The sequence below is a fragment of the Lichenostomus cassidix genome, chromosome 10 (assembly GCF_008360975.1).
Source record: "Lichenostomus cassidix isolate B80296 chromosome 10, HeHo_3.0, whole genome shotgun sequence".
Taxonomy (NCBI): domain Eukaryota; kingdom Metazoa; phylum Chordata; class Aves; order Passeriformes; family Meliphagidae; genus Lichenostomus; species Lichenostomus cassidix.
The window spans coordinates 18,092,379-18,112,651 of record NC_139491.1 but is presented as its reverse complement, the minus strand read 5'-3'; the positions used below and the strand labels follow the sequence as shown (position 1 = coordinate 18,112,651).

The 20,273-nt window shown below is 50.4% G+C and overlaps 1 long non-coding RNA gene across 1 annotated transcript; it reads left to right on the top strand.

Moving 5' to 3' along the window:
- Positions 1–2,649: 2,649 nt before the first annotated feature.
- On the top strand, positions 2,650–20,214 carry LOC146432866 (uncharacterized). Its single transcript, XR_014854359.1, has 4 exons — positions 2,650–3,104; positions 14,644–14,734; positions 18,115–18,276; positions 19,831–20,214. It is a non-coding gene; the product is annotated as an uncharacterized LOC146432866 (long non-coding RNA).
- The last annotated feature ends 59 nt before the right edge of the window (positions 20,215–20,273 follow it).

Here is a 20,273-nt window from a genome sequence, read left to right as displayed (position 1 = left end):
CTCCCCAAACCTAGGGCTTCTGTGAACATCACCTGCCCCCCCCCAGGCAGGGCTGATTCCCAACAGAAACTGGTGATGTGGAGAGTCCTGGTCATGTGCTGGTAGGAAGGAACCAGCTGCTGGCCTTTTTTCTGTGAAGGCACAAGGCAGTAGAGAAGATGCTTCCAGAAATAACTCCCTTGTGGGCACTTAGGTTTGTGTTGGTGGGGAAGGAATCTTCTTGCCTGGGTAGAAGATACTGGTTAGCAGTGGTGTGACAGGAGCAGCTGCAATGCAAACATCTGTCTCCTCATAACTAGAGTGAGACCAATACCTTATTCTCTTGCATGAATTCATCAGTTGGCAACGACTTTCTGTCTCTATTGACCCTGGGCTGCAGCTGAGCCGGTGACATGGAGGGGAAAGGGCCTATTTACCCATGAAAAATACTCCTGAGGCACCTTGGGCCTCTTCAGGCTTCAAATACTGGTGAAATAATGGATGTGCTGTGCATGGGGAGGTGTTGGTAGGACTGGAGCACCCAGTTAGGGTGCATGGAGCCTCGCTGAAACCTCAGGTGATGCCCATGAGATGTGGGAGAGCTGCTCTCTGGGCATACCAAAAATGTCAGGGAGAGTGGCAGCTCAGCAGCCAAGGGCAGGCTTTTCTCCTGCCAGAATCCTGCAGCTCACCAGCAGCTCCACTGATCTCCTGGAAAACTGTCATCCACTGACATGGCACAAATAGAGCTGTTTCCCTGAAAGGAACCACACAGAACAGCCTCTGTTGTGTTTCCACTTGATGTGCTCTTGGTGAACCCCTGGCTTAGTGCACTTGGGTGTGCCTGGGTCACACTGCAGATGGAGAGAGGGAAATAGAAGTGATAGAAACAGGACAAGAGTCAGGAAAGACTGACTAGTTGGAGAAGGAAATGGGGCAAAAATGTTTAGGTGAGAGAAGAGCCTCCATCCCTGAGGCATGGGGCGGCTTCAGCCCTTCCATCACCTCCTCAGCCTTCTCCTGCCAAAGTCCTTCTTCCCCCCCAACTCCTACATCCTCTGCATCTCTCCAGCTGACCTGGCACGCCGGAGTCCCCCTCCCCATGCATGTCCCCACCCTCTCTTACCCCCATCAGAACCCCCAGTTAAGGAGCTGTACCTGCTTCCACAAAATCATGCATATCTCTCCTCATTCTGTCTCCTTCAATGGACAAAAATTCTCCATTGTTACTGACTTTGCCCATTCCACATACTCTCAGGGAGGCACATCAAATTTAGTTCTTGTACAGGCAATCATTATTTTTATTTTCTAGCTTGTTAGAAGGGCCAGGTACATCCCAGAAGGCTTTCCTGTGAAAGCCAAGGCTGCCAGGATGTGTATGGAGAAAGGATCAAGAAATCTTCATCTGGATGCAGGTGATCCCCAGACAACCCAGGCCCTGCAGGAATTGATCACAAGAGGAAGAACTGAAGCTGGAGGAGGAAGAGTAAGCCAGGATCAGGAAAGGATGAGACAGCTGTGAAGAAAGGATGAGAGAGCATGGAGGCTGAGGATGGTTTTTTGGAGTAGCTTTGGGTTGTATTTGTTGGAAAGTGCTCCTTTGTCAAACAGAAAGTGTGTGAGAAGGTCAAGCTTGATAAATCTCCCCAGTTTGAAAGCAGGTGCTTAGAAATGCTCTGGAATGTCCATTCCTGTGATTTGTAAGCATCCAAAATGTGGAAGAGTTGGTTCAAAAGACTCTTTGCCTAGGAAATGTGAGTTTGAAGTGCAACATCTAAAGATGAGATGAAGCAAACCCTGACTGAATCCAGCCAGGATTTCTTGTGGGGTGGGTTTGGCTCCCATTCTTTCCTTGCAGATCTTCCTGGTGTCTTGGTTTGAAAGAGAAGTGTCTGCCAAGGAAAGTGGAAACTTCCCTTAGAATAGAGAATATGACCCTCCTTCCCTGCAAATTACTGTAACTTTGAAACCGACAGACTTTCAGGCAAAGATATGGGAAAAGGAATAACTAGTTCTTTACTAGTATTTTCTTTACTATAAATACTTTACTAGTATTTATAGTAAAGTATATTTATATTTACTAGTATTTATAACGAGGCTAACAAGCAGCAACAACAAACAAACAAACCAAACCCCAGGAACAGCCTGCTCTCCAAACTCCCCTTTGGTGCAGTTCCGGTCACGGCCAGCAGGGGCGCTGTTGGTCCCCGGCGGGGCAGGGCAGGTGCGATGATTCCCCCGCGCCGGCAGGGGGCGCTGTGGCACGGGTTCAGTCGCGTCTCCCCCTCACGGGGTAATGGCGGGAAGGAGTGTGGCTGGGCGCTCAGAGCACAAGCTCGAACGGAGGGTTGCCTCACCTGGGGTGGAAGCGAGAGACAGCAGGAACTCCACAACTGTGGCAGGAGCCTCAAGTGTCGTGGCCGGCACGGGGTGTGGGGGTATAGTGTAACAGAAAAAGCCCGAGGGAGCAGCAGAGAAAGGGCAATGCTACGCCGCGACAGCCAGGCTTCTCCATAGCCGCAGCCGGGGAGATGCGCCCTCCATGAGGGGGAAGGGAGTTGGAGTCCCGGGTTTTCCCCTGAGGCACCCGAATGGATGGTGAAGGTCCTTCCCAGTTAAAATTCAGTGTTCAGTATCACGATATACCTGCCCCTTCCGCGATATCTCTGCCCCTCTGAGAGAAAAGCCCTCAGATAAGAGACATGCAGCCAGGTGCACTCCTCCTCCTCCTTCATGGGTACATCTTTGTCTCTCTTAAGTACCGATCGTTACTGGCTCTTAGCAACGGGTGGGACAAAATTCCCTAAGAGAGAGAAAACAAAAGGAAAAATTCTAACCTCCAACATCTGGCCATCTCTGTGTTCTTGCATTGTGACTCCCTGAGGACAGCAACCCTTTTGGGTGACAAAGCCCTTTCCTATCATTTCTAGAAAGAAAGTGTCTGAAATCCAGTCCAGAGCCCTGAAGAGGGGATTCAGGAAACTGGAAATACAATCCTACTGAAAACTCAGTCTTGCCCAAGTTCTGGTTTTGGAGGTGCTGTCACTGACTCCTCACCCTTGATTTTCCGGCATGGCTCCAGCTCTGGCATGCAAGGAACATCCTCAGCCTGGCACTGGCACAGGGTAAGTCACTAAATTTGGGCAATCTTTAAATATTCTGCGCTGGAGTGACTTTGGATGTTGTGTGGTTAATAGGGATTAATGGGAATTAAATGAGAATGGTAGAGAAACCTGAAGGACTAAACTGCCTTGGGAATAGGCTGCAAGGAAGAAGAGTTACCTGGAGAGTGCCTGGGGAGGTGGTTGCTGGCAGAGGTTGAGTACAGGGATGTATGATGAGGGGAGATGGGGCATGGTGTGAGCTGAGAACACCTGCAAGAGCTCTGGGGACAGGGCAGGGATGCAGGAGCAGAGCTGCTTGCGGCCCCCCAGCCACCTCCTTTCAGTGCCAGCCTTCCCAAAATGGCTCAGCTCACCTCCAAATCTGGCTTGTGGGGTTCAGGGTTTATGTTTTTATCATCTGGAAAAGTCTCATGGGGGCAGCTGTTGTGAGGCAAAGAAGCTGAATTGGATTTTTGTGCCTGCGCAAAGTAGGCTCTGGTTACATAGTCCGAGAGAATAGGATCCTAAATTGGATTTTGCTGCTCACTTGGAATGGGCTCCAGTCGTGTGGGATTATTGGGGATTTAAAGCTAACATATAGGAAATGATAATGAAACCATCACCCAGCCAAGAAGCTGGGGAGCTGCTACATTCACAAATGAGGAGGAATCTCCCAATTAACACCTGAGCCATGAACAGAGCATTGCTTGGGATGCTGGAGTGTAAATCAAAATTTACAGGATCACAGGTGGTTATTATCTCCTCCTCTGATGTGAAACAAAGGCACATGTGCCAGCATGGCCAGCTCCCTCCCACTCATATCTTTTCCATGCCTTTCCCAGCCAGGCAGGCCCTCACAGGGGACTTGAGGGGACCTGCATGGGCCCATGGACCATCCATGGACCTGCAAAATCCCTGTGTTGTCTAATAAAATCAGTAATAGATTTTTTTTTTAAACGGTGAAATTTGGGATGCTTAACCAGCTTTGCCTGATGCTGAGATTCAATGTCTGATTTGTTTCCACTTCTGTGCGTCACCCTTGTTTTGGCCCCAGAAATGTCAAGGCTAATTGACAGTGTTATTTTTCCTCTTGTTTTAGCATCACCCACCAGAGCACTGGGAAACTGGGTGGAATGTACCAGTATTACCTGGTGTTGGTGTGGGGGGGCTGGGAACAGTTCAGTTTGGGGAGTGTTCCCACAGGATGTTTAGCCAGAGACCACGGCTGGGAGCTGGGGCCTTGATCTGATCCAACAGCTCTTTTCATGGAGAGATAATCAAAGTGGAGCTGGGGTAGCCGATTTGGCAAAAGAGGAGTTTGGTTAGTAGGTGTGATTTGGGGTGCAGTGGGGTGTGAGTCTGCCTGGATCCCTGCAGAGGAATCCTGCTCTGGGGAACCAGGGACCTGCCTGGTGTCAGGGGCTCCTGGTGGGGTGGGAAGCAGGGCTGGGTGCCAGCAGATGGCATTTTGGGATGTGCCACTCAGCCTCCTGCTCTGCAGAAGCTGCTCCCAAATGGCTTCCCTGGCTTCTCTGAGCTAGGGCTGGCTGCCCTGCAGCCCTGCCCTTCTTCCCCCTCACTGCCTGCAGCCCCTGTGCCCCACATCTCTTGCTCCTCGTCCAGGTGCTTTCCAGCCTCTGCTTTGCTCTCCGGGGTGCTGAGTGTGAGGAATGAGGTCAGAGGCACCCTCCTGCCAGAGGGGGCTGCCCAGGGACTCCAGCCCCAGGTTTTGGGGCTCGGGTTGGAAAGGGGAGCATCACAGGGAGGGGGGCTGGGAGCAGAATCATGCAGAGGCGGTTTATTTTCTGTCCCTTGGGTGGTAGGCTCTCACCTCTGCCTCAAATTACAAGTCATGTCACATCTTGGGAGTCTTGAAATTGTGTTTCTCAGCAATGTTCCCAAAGAGATTAGAAGCACTGAGATGGCTGAAATACCCTCTGAGCCCAGAGCAGAACAAGGCACTGAACAAGAAGTGGGATGGGGAAAGAGCTGCAGCATCCTCACTGGGGTGGAGGGGAGGGCTGGGGGCAGCTCAGCCCTGGGTCCTTCCCAAATCCTTCCTGGCTGTGGATTGTTTTTTCAGTGCTGGTTCATCCTGGTGCCTGTGGGATGTGGGAAAAGCTGGGGTAGCCACCTTCCCTCTGGCATGGGATGGAGAGGCCCAACTATGATCTCAAATAGCTCATGGTGTCTTTTAACCCATGGAGCACGAGGTGCTGCTCCCCAAATTTACAGATGGAAAGTGAGGAGCTGTGATTTATGGGAATTAAGAGGGGCAAGCAGCCAGGCAGCAGCTGACCCTGAACATGGAAGGGATTGGTTTCCAGGTCTGAAAGGAGAAGGCAGAGAGTCAAAAATTCCCAATATAAGGTAGAAGCTGCCTGTCTTTCTGAAGCTTGGCCATTTATTCCTACAGTTGCCCAGCTCCCATTCTTGGTGTTCTTTTTTTTTCTTTTTTTTTTTTTTTTTGTTGCTGGAGCCCCTGCACAGCAGAGAGCTGTGTTGGCTGTGGGTCTGCATTTTGGTCCCCACTGTCCCCTCCCTTCCCATTCTTATCTCCCTTCCTGGGACTGTGCAGAGCTGTCTGAGATGTCACCGAAGCGAATTGGTCCCAAGGTGCCGCTTTGAGGGCCTGGCTGGCAGAGTGATTTGTGATCAGCCGGCTGAACCGACACATCATGCAGCAATTAGAGACCTCCTGGAATGGGAGAGATCCAGCCAGGCAGGGATGGAGCTGGGTACAAATATTGGAGGAGCCATTAAAGATGCAAACTTGTTATCTCCCAGGCAATCCAGAGCCCCTCACAAGGGTATTAGTGCCAGAGCAGCACATAGGGATGATGGATGTGTCCATAGGTGTGGGTCTTGTGTTATGGAGTGGATGGAAAGACGAGCTTGATGACAGACATGTCTGCAAACACAGCCATCATCCCAATTACAGCCTGGGAAGAGCTGCAGGGTGTGAGGAATGGGAATAGATGGAAGGGGTGTCAGCAGGATGGGACAGACTGGGGTTTGCTGCAAGGAGATGGCCTCAGGTGCTGAAAAGCCAGAGAATCGGTGAAGGAGGAGCTGGGATTGAAGGAGGAGCTCGAGCAATTGGGTTTATTTGGTGAAGATCTCCCTTCCATTGGGATTCACTGCTCCGGACTTCACTGGCTAATTATGCTGCCCTGTTCCTTTGTGACCTGTGAGACTCAGCTAAAGCCTTGCCTGTGAGGTCAGCAAAGCTAATTGAACTGAATGTCCAGTGAGAGTATTTACGTGGCTATTTTCAGAGTGAGCTTTTTCCACACCTCTGGAAAAATGCAAGCTGAAAGGGAACTGCCCTCTCCTCTGAGCTTGGTGGGACCTGCTGCTCCAGTCCTGGCTGAGCTGTGCTGGGGGAAGAGGGTCCTTCAGCATGTGTGGTGGAAGAGCTGCAAGGCAGTTGGATCCTGGGGTCTTTAAATTTTCCTGCTTCAGTGAGAGACCCCCAAACCCATTTTTATCCAGTTGCGCAGCTTTCTCTCTGCAATAACTATGTGCTCAGTGTACAGAGTGAAATTAATACAGAGCCACATTTACCTTGGGAATATTTGAGCAAGTTTTTAAATGAATATTCATTGGAATTTTCATGCTCTTGTGTCTTGCTTGGCCCATCATGGCTGTAACTGGGCAGCTGGGTCTGCTCTTTCCAGGGCATAGCTTGCCATGTCAGAAATGCTGGAAATATCCCAAAAGACTGCATCCACCTCTCATTTTCTCTGCAGCCTTTGAAGTTGTGGATATAATGCAAAACCTGATGTTGACACCTGTGCTATGAGAAAAGAGGAGCTGTGCCCAGGGTGCAGCTCCTGTCTCCCATCCCAGTGGTGCTGGTTGGCTGGAGGAGAAGGCATTTGCAGCTCTGAGAGGGAAGGTGTCCAACATCTAGGAGGCAGGTCAGAGCTGCAGGATACGTGTGGACTCTGCAATTGTAATAAAAGTATGTGAGCTGACCTGTGGCCAGCTCCATGGAGAGCTCTCAGTGCTGCAGCTAAATGAGCTGGTGGCAGATTTGGGCAAGACTAAAATTAAACCAGGTCAGGTACAGGCAGTGTCGTGGAGCCAGGAGCCAGAGTTTCAAAGCACGCTCACTCAGAGAGGGGGGGAGAGCAGGAAAAAGCCTTCCTGCGTATGCAGAGGACATTTCCAGAGCTCTAATCCTTTGATTATAACAGATCTTAGGAGAAACTGTGCTACGCCTTGAAGATGGGAAGGGAAAAAACCCATAACTATTCTGAACTGATGGAAGTAGAGCTGCTAATCAGAGGAGAATAATGATCTATTTATTGGATGTGAGACATTTAATGATGAAATACCAACTGTCTCCCCTAATTCCTGTGACTAATGGAGAAGGACATAGCAAAAAGTGCTGGGAGACAGACTGAGGTGGGGCAGTGGGTGTTTAGACAAGGACAAGGAGAAAACACGAACCAAGGTCTGCCAGCAGCTTTGGGAGGGAATGGGAGTTTCCAGGCTGTATTTCAGGTGAGGGGAATAAAAATACAGCCATGGAATCCTCCATTAACCAGCTGGGGCTGTTGGAGAGGAGCCTCTGCTTGTGCAGAGGCTGCAGCAGCTCAGGGTGCTGGTGGAGTGATCTTGTCTTGGACTCTGGATGGTGAGTATGGCACGTGGGAACAGCTTGGATGGCTCAGGGGCGCTGTGCTGGGCAAAGCTCCCGAGCCACCCAGCAAATGAGGTGTGGCAAGTGGATTCTGCTCCATTCCTGGAGCTGCACGTGCCTCCCCCCAGTGCAGTAGCAGAGCCTGTAGCTAGGTGCCACTCAGCACCAAGGCGTCATTATTTTTTACGAACTAAGAGAACATTCCCTAATGCGCCTTGGAACATTATCGTAAATAATTAAATCTGAACTGCAGTTGTCACAGTAAATGAACAAAAGATTGTTCCGCTCCCCATGTGCAAAGTACAAATCACAGACTTTTAGTCTCCCTCAATTTTTACTGCCAATTTAAGGAAAACGGCAAAGAACTGATATAAAGTTTCCAGGTTGGGAGTGAATCCAAAATCCCTCCTAAAAAGCCTGTATTTGGGCAGATCGAATCTGTTTCTCTCTCTGCGAGGGCTGAAGAGATTGGAAAGCTCATTGTGATGGCTCAGATCATAGAATTTCAGAATGGCTTGGGTTGGAAGGGACTTTAAAGATCACCCAGTTCCAACCCCCTGCTGAGACACCTTCCACTAGATCAGGGTGCTCAGGTTTTCTGGGATTTGCAAGTCCTACCTTAAAAATAAAGCCCAAATCCTTCTCTCGCTGAGGAAACACTTCAATGTGTGCTTATGTTAAAGGCATGTAATGGGGCACAATTAGGGGGTTATTTATGTAACAAAGGTTTTGTTTAGTTCTTGATCCATCCCACTGGTCTGCTCGTAAATCAGCTGCTAGAGCTAAGTAGACAGCCGATGGTCCCAAAGGGTGGGATCAGCAGCCTGGCATGGCCAGGACTTGGGGAGAGCAAAATACAGGAGCCATCTGCCCCAGATACAGACTGTATGTCACAGGGACCCCTGTGGCCACCCAGGCTGAGCTTTGGAGAGCATCTCCTGCCCCCTTCCCTTGCCTTGATTGAAGGCTGTTGGTGTTGAGGATGCAATGATTTGATGATGGATCTTGCTGCCTGTGATACCTGTCTGAGGGACGTCTCACCTCCCTAAATCTTCTTGTATGTGTCTTAATTCAGTGCAAAATGACACTGTAGGTGTCAACAAAGCTGGGTGCTGGTTTGGATGGGATCCCCAGGCTGTAGCCACTTTGCTCAGCACACACCACTGGCCTCCAGCAAGGGAGAGCAAATGGCAGAATAATCACCTTCCTCTGCTCCATTCCAGGTTTATGATGCAAAACGTTTTAAAAGGGCGAATAATTAAGTGCTGCTCATAAAAAGGGTTGCTTGGCACTGCTTCCAGACTCCTCTGGCTCCAGGCTCCGTGATCCAGGTGGGGCTGTGCCGAGACGAGACCCATCTTCTGCTGGGTTCTGGGCTCACCCTGTGGGTTTAGGGGGGACTAAACATCGCAGTTTCCTCTGACAAGGAATACCGAAACTTTCCATTTGGAGAACAGGCCCCTGCGGCTGAATCCATTCACAGGCTGTCCAGTGCAGGGGGTGTTTCTCTTGGCAAGATCCAGCAGTGGTAAATAATCCAGAATTTATACTTGATGGATGCTCGCTCCACGCCAGCCTGTCTCCTGAGAGTTATATAATTCCCTTTCCTGCAGCTCAGCTGTAAATCCAGAGTGATTCATGGCAGGTCCCTCCACCAAAGGCATTTACAGCCCTGCCACCCCTGGGCAGGCAAGGACAGGGTGGAGGGCGTGGGGTGGCCTGTGCTGAGCTGGGGAGATGCTGCTTGCCCAGGTGCTCTGGGTCTCCAGGGGCTGAAGCTCTTGAGCAGGGTGGTTCTCAGTGGCATCAGGTGTCCCATTAGGGTGGGAGAGTCTGGTCCTCTTCCTCTGGCTGATGGATGCCTCCCTTTCTTGTCCCTGGCGCTATGGTGTGGGTGAGCCAACCTCTGTGGCTCTGGAAGGGTCCCATCAGCTCTGAAAGTCCCAGAGAGCAGGGGGAAGCCGAATTTCTGATGGAGTTTTGGAGGGAACAATCCCTTATTCTACTGTGTAAGCTTCTGCCTGGCTATAAACCTGACTGAGGTGGTGGAGGCCTGTGGGATTTATGGTTGGGTTGGGCCCTGCCCATTCCAGCACTGCTGGAGGGGGCTGTGGCACCCCAGGGATTGGGGAATGAAGAAGCAGCTCTGTAAATATTCCTGTTGCAAGGTGTTCAGTGCTCAGGGGTGATATCCCATCTGCAATATTAGGACACGTGTAATGGAGTATATTCCTATCCCCCCCCTTAAATCAGATGGACCCTGTGGTGGAGGGAGCTGAAAAATTCCCCAGGCAGTAACAAAGGCAGGGAAATTTAATTAATTCTTATCTCCGACAGAGGCAGCAAGCAGCAGGCAGAAGAAGGGATCTTTTTGGCCTCTTCTCCATGCTGAGGAGCTGGAGGGTAAGGGAGGCTGCTGGACTCTGCCCAGCATAGGGGCTCCCCAATCCCATCCTGATGCCTGAGCATGGGAGTCTGCTGGGAGGAGAGGAAACAGAAACCTGCCAGCCTGCTGCTCATAGGCTTGATCCATCAAAATCCAGGCACCTAACCACGTCAAAACACTGGGACATATAAATAGCTATTTCCAGGTACTGGAAGTATGTCTAAATAAAACCAGCTCAGCTCAACTGCTCATCCCAGATGATAAACACCTGTAAATTGTGAGGTGGCTGTGACGCACTGCTGGAGTGTACCCATTCCTACTTGGAAAAATATTTTTGAGTGGTATTTATCTCTGGTGGTTGGCTCTGGGGTTGGGAAAGCATGGCAGGGCTGGATACTGCAGTGAGGGGGCAGAGGGGGACCCAAGAGCATGGAGCAGGGCACGGGTGGTTCTAGAGAGAAGGGGGCACATGTCTGATGGTGGGATGGAGACCCACTGAAAGTGTCACCTTCTACTGCTGGTCCAGAAGCTTCAAAGCAGCCTGGAGCATGAGGTTTTGAGCAGAGCCAGAGTCAGGGGTTGTGTGCTGCAAGGGGAGAGCTGCTCATCTGTCCCCAGGAAATTGCTTTACCTGGGGGCCATGGTGGGGGTGGTAGGACCAAGTCTCAAGGACATGGTGAGGCTGTGGTGCTCTCCTCTGGGCAGAAGAAGAAGGTCCCTGCCTTGTGCAGGGTGTTCAGATTCCATCCAACTTCACCAATGCTGATCAATTCCTCAGTTTTAAATGTTTCTGTCCTCCCAAGAAGCTTAGTTTTCTTTTTTCTGTTCTTTTTCTCCCTGTCACTGGCCATTGCATTTTCATCTTCTTCTGCCGATAGTTCATTTTCATTTGACATATTAATCTATGCTTCTTTCTGTAAAGATAACTCATCTCTGCATGATGGCAGGAGTGCATAACCAGCACCACGCCAGGAATATTTTACTCCCTTTGAAAAGACGATGGAATAACAAGTAACCAGAGTTGAGCTGGTATCACCCATCCATTTTAAGGAGCCAGAGGTCCCTGGCAAGAGACCTGGTGTAAGAGCTTTGCATATGGGTGAGATTTGGAACAGGAGCTGTGGGTCATGAGGCCAAGGTGGGGCTGGATGCTGGGCCACCCCCATCCCTGCACGCACTGGAGTGTTGAGCTGTTGGCACTGGGTTCATTTATTTGCTGCTGTTAATCAGGGTTGTGGCTGGCTGGCAGGTTTAATGCTGTTTATATAAGGAACAGTAGCAGTGTACAAGAGCAATTATTCCCACCAACGTGCCTGGGGTTGGGAACTATGCTGATTCCGCCACCCCATCCCTAACAGTGGGGACATGAGAGGTACCACACAGGGTGGCAAATGTCACTGAGAGGAAGATTTGACAGCAAAAGCTGCACAGCTTCCCCTGCACCCATCTGCCGAAACCACACAGCTCCGGGGATGCTCCCGGTGCTGTTCCCTTAAATGCTTAAAAGGACTGCATCTGGTTTTAATTATTCAAATGAGCTGACAGGGTAATCAATATAAATGGTTAAATGTGGCCAGGACTAGTGTCAGCTCTGCTGCAGCACCTATAAAAGCTCTGGAGAGGGGGGAGTAGCTACTGGAGGAGTGTTGGGGTTCCCATTGTCTATGGGGATGGGTGACATCGCAGTATGGGCTGGGGGTCACGGGGAGGGTGTGTGTCCACAGCCACCCTGTCAGATCAGGATTTAAAGCCATAACCTGCGGTACTTCTGGCTCTGGCTGCTTTTTTATGGCTAATATACTGCTAATTGCACTCTGCTGTGTGGTGATACTAATAAAGAGAGATTTAGAAAGCAGGAGGCTGGAGAGAGTAAATCAAGGGCACGGCACAGCCTCGGCTCTCTGCATCACAATTACCCACAGCTTCCTGGCACCGTGGAAGGGTGAGGGACCCCACCCCCAGGACCTGCATCTGGGGTCCCCATGGCACCCCAAGCTGCTGGGGTGGAGGGGTTTGATGGGTGCCACATCCGGGGATGGGAACCCCAGATCTTGGCTGGTGCTGGAGGGCTTGTGTCCCTGTGCCCTCCATGGCAACAAAGTTTCTCCTGATGCCTTTCTCCTCTTGGAGCAGTGGCCATGCTGCTTTTTCCTTGTGTTGCCATGGAAATGCTGCCTGCATCCATCCCTGGTCCTGCCTGTCTCCATCCTGCCGTGGTCCTGGCTGTGTCCTCTCTGCACCCCACCCTGGTCCTGCCTGCCAGCCTCCCTCCCTGGTCCTGCAGCCGGTGAGTGCCAGCAGGCTCCTCCCTCGGGGCTTCAAGGGGGTTCTCCCATCTCTGTGAACCCTGGACAAAACATTATTAAGAGAAGAAAAGAGAGAGGGAGGATGTGGGCACCCCCGGGTTGTTCAGTCTGTCTCTGCTGGTTCCTTGCTGCCAGTGCCTGTGCCTCGGTGTGGGGGAGATCCATCAAGCCATCCCTTACCTCAGAGCGGGGTCGTGCAGAGACAGCCACCAAAATGAGAACAGCTGAAATTGCTGCGTGTGGCAGAAGGGGAATGTTGGCAAAATCTGGGGGGGGACGGACAACAGTGACATCTCTGTCCCTACTGCCAGCCAGCCATGGGCTTTCCAGACTTGTCCAGCCCCGAGCAATTGGAGAGTTGAGGCAAGGCCATTCCTGCTCCCTCTGTTCCCAAACCCTCATTTTCGCCTTGCGTTATGGCATGGAAATGTTTGACTTTACAGCCTTAGTTTATATTGCTGGGAAGTAACTTAACTGTGCTCTCTAAGTGTTGAAGCTGCATTTCTTTTTGATGATTTCAAAGATTTATTAAGTTCTCTCAGGGAGAAAGAAGGAAAGAAAAAAAAAAAGCCCAAACCACGCCAGCAAATAAGATTCAGTGGTAAGCCCGGCGAATAAACCCAAAATATATGTGCAGTGTTTAGAGATTTCGCTGGAGCATTCACTTGCTGCTAGCTCCTGTCTACAATAGGATGTAGGAGCATCTGAGATGTTCAGTATTATCCTTGACTGTAGAAGCTCTGATACCTGGGGAGGCTGTTTTCAGGGGTCCCCCTTTATTTTGGGGAGTCAGATGCGGGATCTGAGCAGGGGGTAATTTAAGGTTTGCTGTTTGCTAACAGCTGGAACACCGGGAAGTGTTCATCCAAACCACTCAGCTGAAATTAAAACACAGTAAGTGCTTCCTGAGGTGGAATCTGGAGCGGTTCCTGGGCAGTCTGTGAACATGAGAGATGGGTCCAGTTCACCGCACAAGTTAGCTGCAATTAATTAATGAACTGGTTCTATTAATTTACTCCAAAATCCAATCACTGGGGGATGAGGTCACAGCTGGCAGAGACGTACCAGCAGGTTGCAGAGTTTTCTGCAAATAAATTAGCAGCATTTAATTTCAAGAATCCAGAGGAAAAAAATGTGTTAAGAAGTGATGGAGGCCTGGAAATCAGCTGGGGCTGGAGCCAGGGGAGGCATGGCCAGCTGTGAGGTGGGTGAGACACAGAGCCAGGCTTCCATCCAAGGGTATTTATGTACCTCCTCCAGCAACCTGCTGCTCTCAGGACTGAGCCACGTGCTGACAGAGTAGAAATTCCTGGGGGAAGCCAGTCTAAATTACTGTCTCCCCCAAATAGATGTGATTTGAAGCAATTTCCTGAAGTGTGGGATTATTACAGGTAAGTTATATATTGATTTTTAAGGCTTTCAGGTGAGCAGAAATACTCCTGCCTCATCACAGAGAAGCTGAAGTGTTGGGGTGGGTTTTTTTCGCTTTTTTTGAGGGAAGAAGAGGGAAATGAACCATAATAAGGCAGAAGTGAGACACAGGAACGCAGTAATGGGTCCGAGATCTCCAAAAGGCTCCTAGCCACTGAATTATCCTCAGTGAGAGGTGAAAAACAGTGAATTGTGGTTCTCAAGGTCCCACAGGTGTTTCCCTTCCTTCCTTTCCCCCTGCACCCAGCATCTCTCCAGCCCAGGGAGGGGCTGCTTATCAGGGGGAACGCTGAGATAAATCCCTGTTAATCTCTGCTTGCTGTACATGAAGAGCAATGGCTCTGCATGTTATTTTCTCACCTGTTTAGTGAGCTGATGGAAAATCAAGTCATATTCCTCTTCCAGTCCCTGCTCTGACAGAGGCCAAGCTGCTGTGTTTGGGTGTGAGATGCTGCAGGGAGAGGTGGGAAGATGTACTGGTGTAATTACCTACAACATACCAGCAATCCACCTGCCCTGGGAACTGCAAAAATTGCAGCTTTCCTCAATAAAAACTACCCACTGATAGGAGCTGGGCTGCCCAGATCCTCCCCAGAGCTGCTAGAAAGGGGGTTCCTAGCATCTAACCTGTCCCTTCCTCTCCTTTTCACACTGGACGAAGGGAACAGGTTTCTCTCTCCCACTTTGCAGCCATCACCACCTGTATTTGCAGACTCAGTTTTGCCCTTGACAGTCTCTTCTCTGGGTTAAGCAACTCAAATTCATTCAACCTTTTCTGTTTCCCAGATCTTCTGGACTGACTTCATTGAATTCATTAGTAGGCTCTTAGGCCAGGAGGAGGGAAGGTCCTCTCTGAGCCCCAAGCTCATTGCTAGAGGTGAGTTTTCATCCCCTGACATGATGCCTTGGGTCCCTTTGTGAAGGTACGGGGGATATTTTAAGCAGTTTTGGGGTCTTTTTTTCCCCTTACCTGCTTCACAGAAGGCTGGCAGCACCACTGGCAACTGAGGAATCAGCTCTCAGCATCTTTATCTAAGCACATCAATTTGGCATTTCCTGAACTCAGTCCTGCAGGAACACCTCGCTGCTTCTCCCTCCATGTATATATTTAGGTATTTTCCCATATCCAATTAATCCAGCCCCTGCCTCGATCCATCCTGCCTTTCATCCTCCTGCAATAAAGCATCTTTTGTTAGCGGCTTGCTGCCGGCCGTGTTCCTCCATCAGGCTTGTGTAAAACATCCCCAGACCCTGTGAGACAGGGACGTTCATTACCCTCTTCTGCAAACCTTGGTGCTGGGAAGGGCAAGGGAAGACGTTCGTTATATTCTGAGCCTGAGCCCCCTGGAGGAGAGGTAGCTGGAGGGAAGGAGAGCCCAAGCATTGCTATGGTTAGTCAGAAAAAGTTGGGGCTGTAACCCCAGGAATTGTGAACGGATCTTGCCAGAGCATCATACCAGGGTTTTTTTAGCACTGGACACTGTGGCTGCATTTCAGCTTGGCTGAGAGGATCTGCACTGTTTCCCCCCTGCCTTTCCCCACCAAAAACCGTTTGAGGTAATGAATTTTTTCCCACTGATGTGTTTTATTTCCATTCTTTCCCCTCCTGGCCCAGGGATAATGAATCCAGCCTGGCTTGAGGGTTCGGGTGCCTTCACAGAAGGAGATGCTTCTGTAGGGTTCTTCCTGTACCTGATGGGGGCTGAGGGTGTCCTGCCAGTGGGATGTCTTTCCCAGCGGCTTAGGGAGATGGCACTTGGGGATACAGCTCCTTCCTGGCTCCTCTTGCCAACAGCACAGATGCATTTGGAAATGTGCAACTGGGATTGAAGCCATCGAGCAGGACATCACCTTAACTCTGCTGCATTTGAGATACGTTGTACAGGGCAGGGACATTACAAGACATTTGGAAATGGGACAGCTTCTCCAAAGCCAAAGGGATGCAGTTCTTCTCCTTGCCCCTTTCCCTGCAGAGGCTTGTCAGCAGGTCATTGCCATCCCTCTCCTTTCCCTCCTGATGGATGCTTTGCTGCTCCAAGTTTAGCGTCAGTGGGTCTGTCAGAAAAATTAATTTTTTAATTAAAAACATTTTTTTTGGTGGTGCTTTAATGTCTGGATCTGGAGTAATTATTAGTAGCTCCAGGGAGACTGTGCTTTAGAAAAATTGTTGGTGCTGCTGCAAAGGAATTTATCTGATTAACGTCAGCCTTTACACGTGGCTGTCGGGGGGGATGGATGAGGGTGGGAGTCCTGCTGCTCTCAAGCAAACTGATTAATCATGGAAAATGAGGCAGGGCTCTGCAGGTGCTGATTTTCCACCTCAGAGGTGGGCTGGGAGCATCAGCATGGAGCTCCCTTGCTCTTCCCTACACCACGCATAGGTCCTGGGAAATGGCTTGAATGATTGGAGAGGTGAGGAGTATGGGTTTGTCCCTTGCTGGAATGAAGAGGCAGGAAAATGCCCAAAGAGAGCATGAGCAAAACCTGGGATATTCTTGCCACCATCCTAGGTGGGAGTGGAGGGGCTGCTGCCACCCCAAGGCTGGGGATACTCTGTGATGTCCCCATCCAGCCCCCGCCCTGATGCAGCCACTTGCACCAGGGGCCAAATCCTTCTCCCAGCCAAAGATTCCCAGAAGGAACCAGCTTTTCCCCCAGCTTTTCCTTCCCAACTCCTTATTAGAGGTTTATTCCTGTCTTGAAGTGTGTTTATATTCCTCCTGAAACTCCTGGCTCTGGAGGTTTTTGCTGGTTTAATCCCTGTAGCTCTGGCTGTGCTGGCTGGTCCAGTTTTGGATTATCTTGGCTGGGGGAGATTAACTGGGGAAAATGGTGTGAAGGCACTTGCTGCTCATTCATCCCCCTTCTGCAAGCACCTCCTGGTGATAGGGCCCCTGGGATGGAGGGAGGGATGCAGCAGGAGGTCCTGCGCTGTGTGGAAGCAGGAGGCACCAAGCCCTGCACTGCTCAGGACCCTCTTCCCCTCACAGAACCCATTTACCCCATTTTATCATAACGTTACCAGCTGCTTCCCTAATGGGTTCTGCAGGCTCCAGGCAGATTCTACCCTTTATGCCCAATTAATAGGCTGTACCCTGTAGAGTGGGAAGCAATACAAATATTTTCCATGTAGTAATAGGACTATTTTTTTCCTTTTTTTTTTTTTTCTGCTGTGGTGTTGTCATTATAATATTGATTTGACATCCAGGTGTCAGAAACAGCTGGATGGCAGAAAAAATGGCAACTTTAATTCATTTTGCAGGCAGGGGAGTGGGGGGAAGAGTTTCCTTGAGGCTTTTCCTCCCCCCACCACCTTCCCTCTGCGATGCTCCATGTTCCACCCTGACAGGAACATTTATAAACTGCCACTGTGGGGAGTATTATTAACAGCTCGATTCCTTAAAGATGCAATTAATTATTCACCTGCTTCCAAATCAGTTTAAGCAGCTTCTAAGCTGCAGTGTAAATAAAACCTTCCCAACTCGCCTCTCCTCTTTCGCACACGTATTCCTGGTATTCATAAAGCTGAGCTATTTAAATTGAGCCAAACTAGCAGTTATTGTAAATTACTGCAGCTCCATTGGCTTCCCAGGCTCTCCGCTGAGTTACGCCAGCCAGGATTTTAACTCATCCTTGTGGGGATGGCAACTGTCGCTATTTTCTCATTTGCCATATTTTTAGGCTATTTTTACCTTGTTGCTAAATCCCTCCTGTTTTGTTGTGCCTGTCCCCCCTTAGCCCAATCTCCCTTTTACCTGTTTGCTATTCCATAAATCATCCCTAAATGATCCCCTGACTTGAGCATCAGCTACAACGCCTTGGTGCAGGATTTATTTATAATTTTTTCTTCCCTCTTTGGAAAGACGTTGATTAGGTCTCAGCTGACGGCTGCTGACTGTGCTCGGAGTGGGGGGGTCTTCGAGAAAAGGGCTCGTTTATTGTGGTTAAGTTTCTGGGCTGAAATTTAGGATTGGCAAATGGTAGATATTTGGGGAGAAAACATTTTTAAAAGAGGTTTGGACTTTTTTCTCTAAGGGAAAGCTGAGACCTGCGGTGGATTTTAATGGGAGTGGATGGGGCAGAGCTCCTGAAATACCTTGTCATCAGCACCCAGAAACGCTGAGCATGCAGGGCTGAAGGGACAAGGGAGTGAGCAGGAACGCTTGGAGGATGCTCACCTCCATAAATAGACCACAAAAAGGAAAAAGAAAATTAAAAATAATATTAAATGGATAAAAATCCCCTTTCCTGTTGCAGGGTCCGTTTCCAGTATGAACACAGCAGCTTGCCTCATGTGCTTCAGAGAGTCCAGGCCAAGTCCTTGCATAGATTAGTCGTTAACAATGGAGTTAATAACGATAATGGCACAAACGTCCTGTGTCTGCGTGAGCTACACTTAGGAAAATCTGCCAGCACCAGGTAATCACCATGTTTCATACTGTCAATGAGATCAATCATGTTGAGAGCCCATTCATCTATCAGCTGTGCCTGGGGCTTAGTGGGCAAGGGGGGAGTACAGGCAGCTCTCAGTGCCTAAAAAACCAACTCTTGGGGGAAAAGGGGTGGTCCCCTGGGATTAGAGTGGGGTGGGGAGATGTCAAAGTCCTGGTGGGCTCCAAACACAGCTGGGTGTCAGGCAAAGCCTCACCTCTCCTCAAGGGTGCTCCCCTCTCTGTGGTGGCTGGGGCTGTCGGGGCTTCCTCTGCTGGAGACAGATTGTTTGTTGCTGTTTCTCCATCTGGCTGGAATCACGTCTGTCTTCCGCTGTGTTATTTGTTGCCCGATTGCCACCTGCAAGCCATCCTTTCTCCTTGGCTTTCTGGCAAGGAGATGTCCTCAGCTGCATGGCCTCAGCACTGCCCTCGGACACCACTATCCCATGTGGGATCCCAGTCCACTAGTGCTGAAAATCCTGCCCCAAGGGACTTTCTGCTCTGAAAAATAAGATCTTGCCTCAAAAATCCTCCCTAAACCTGTAGTCCTGGCAGAAAGGAGTCAGCAGGCAGGGAATGGGCAGCTGTCCCATGGCAGCTTCGCTCCAGCAAGCAGCGGGGGTGATGGAGAGCTTGTCCCCATCTGCGGAGAGGCCAGGGCTGGACCCTGCCCGAGGGCACTCAGGCAAGCACAGCCTTTCAGAATGAACAAGAATAGACTGCCAGCAGCATGTTATGGGCAGTTTGGGGTCTGTAAATCCTGCTGGACAGCCCTTTATGGTTGGCATGTTGATAAGGGAGAGACATGGGTACTCACGACATCTCCCAGCTCCTCTCAACAGCAACCCTTGTGGGGCAGGAACACCGTGGTTCTGGGGCAGGCAGTCCCCACCCTGCCTGTGCATCCTCCCTGCTGACTGATGGGTGAGAACATTGGGAGCTGGGAAAGGGCTCCAGGTGCTGCCAGCTCGGAGGTGCAGTGTCTGGCAAAGCTGTCACTCCTGGTCTGTGTGAATCAGACAGCTGAAGGCATGGGGACATGGAGGGGACACAGCCCTGCCTGTCACTCCTCTGGCCTCACCATCCAGCACCAAAGCACCCTGCTGCTGCCAGCTCTGCCTGCATGGATCTGCTGGGCTCCAGCCTCTGTGCTAGATGGGGATGAAGGATGGAGGGGCCGAGGGAGCTTCAGGCTCACTGCCAGAGCAGGACTGTGGGCAAAGGATCATACCCCTTATTCTGGGTCTTTGTGAGAAGGGAGCAAACTGTCTTACCTATCCCACCATTGTGCCAAGTAAGTAGAACTGGAAAACCCACCACAGGCATTGGTGATGCCACCTGCAGGCAGCCAAGAGGGTGTCCTGAAGGACTTGGCACTCAATTTTAAATCTTATTACCTGCATAGAGTCCTTGCTTATACAGCACTCATAATTCCTGGGGCAAATATTGTTGCAGAGCACAGCCCGTGAGCCTGGGCTCCGCACTGTGCTCTCCAGAGATTTACCTGAACTTTCTCAGAAGCTGTAAACCTTCCTTGCAGTGCTGTGGCCAGCATCCTCATCTTCCTCAGCATGGTACCCATCTACCTCAGCACCTCTGCCAAGGATGCTGCAGATGTTGCCCAACAGGTAGCAGCATCTTTCTCCTCACAGCACCAAGAAGGGATGCAGGGCTGACAGTAGGTCAGAGTGAACCCCCAGAGTCATCCATTTGGCTCTTCTCTCCCTTCTCTCAACCTTGCCTAGCCCATTCCCCTCTTTTTCCCGGCAGCAGCCTTTTCTTCCTTCCCTCTTCTTTTCCCCACTTCTGGGAAGCTGCTTGATTGCCTGGCTCCCTTCATTAGCATGATACCTCCTGGAAAATTGGTAAACAGAGGCGTATGAATGAGGTGTTGATTGCAATCAGCAGGGGAGAAGGGGGACTGAGAGCGCTGGAGAGGCCAACGATGCTTCTCAATCACCCGGTGGTCCGGGTCGGCTGCTG